This window comes from Canis aureus, chromosome 28 (assembly GCF_053574225.1).
Source record: "Canis aureus isolate CA01 chromosome 28, VMU_Caureus_v.1.0, whole genome shotgun sequence".
Taxonomy (NCBI): Eukaryota; Metazoa; Chordata; class Mammalia; order Carnivora; family Canidae; genus Canis; species Canis aureus.
The window spans coordinates 26,601,596-26,602,995 of NC_135638.1; positions in this window are offsets into that span (position 1 = coordinate 26,601,596).

Below are 1,400 nucleotides of genomic sequence, written 5' to 3' on the forward strand. Positions count from 1 at the left end.
AACTATTGTACATCTGGATTACTGCTACCTGCTTGTTAGTGACATTTAACTTTACTTGGGCATTTAACTGTGTTTCAGGCTCTGCACTAAGTCCTTGTGTTGTTTTCTTTAATCATCACCATGGTCCAGTGAGCTAGGGTTTTTCATATTCATTTAACAGAAGAAATAAAGTAACTGGAGTCAAATACAGCTACTGAGTATTAGGGGCGGGGTCTTCCTTCTTCATGACCAAATACTTGCCCAAATAATTGTTAGATATTTTAAATTTCTTCTACTCTTCTGGTTATAAATCTTTAGTGACTTTTATTGTGTCACATCCAAATTGTTCTGGCTTCAATATTCTCTGGAACCTATGCTATTCTCATTTACCTGACCCTTTTCTTCAGGTGATATTTTTGGTCTTCAGTAAATGCATTTTATGTTTGTCCTCATCCTAAATTACCAGATTCTAGTTTTCCAGAACCAGCTATTCATGAAACCCTCCTTGTCTATCCCTTTTGGACCTTGCCAATCTGTCTCCCAATTCTTTAAATTCTTTCAGCATTTAAAGCGTCTGATGTACATTTGACCACTCAGTTGTATTGTTTGTCTCTTCATTCCCAAATGTGTTCATTTTTGCAGAGCTTGCTTTCAAAACTCTCGCTTCCTCTTTTTGTACTGCCTTTTACTTATTAAGCCCAAACTGAAGCCTCACCAACCTTCCTCATTACTGCTGTCTTCAGGACCAGCCAGTTTGCTGAGGTTCTTTCCAGCCTTTAATGGCTCAGAACCCCTTTTCTAACCCATGTTCTTCTGATAAGGGGTTTCTTGTAAAAATACAAGTCGTGTAGGTACCCATTTTTTCATGTTTAAATATTTTAGGTAGGAAGATAGTTGATGAGGACACATTAAAAATAATACTCAGTTTGCAGTCTATGCAAACAAATATTCCAGTGGGAGCAAAAATTGGGCAATAAAAAATAAACTTTCAGAGAAAAAAATGGTTTTGCAATTGATAGAAAAAAAAAAAAGGAATATTAAGATAGGTAAGAAAGTACCAGTGAATGAGTTACAAAATGGTAGCAGAAAATGAAAGAAGATAGAAGAAGGGAGGCAATACATGGAAACTCAGCCATACCGACCTTACCAGTGAATTAAAAAAAAAAAAAAAAAAAAAAACAGGGCTAAAAGCAAATGTAGATGAAACCCTAAGGCAGACTGTGAAAATGTTGAGCCAGAAGTCAGGACTCCGTTTTAGTAGGTAAACTTCAGGGAAAAAGGAATCCTTGCCTCTCAGTGTAAAGTCGGAGAAAAAGTATACTGTTTTAAGAAAATGTATATGTAAAAATATAAATAGGTTTGTAAAACAAACTGCGTAGGCATTTACACTCTTAGTTTTGATTTTATTTTTCTACGTACCA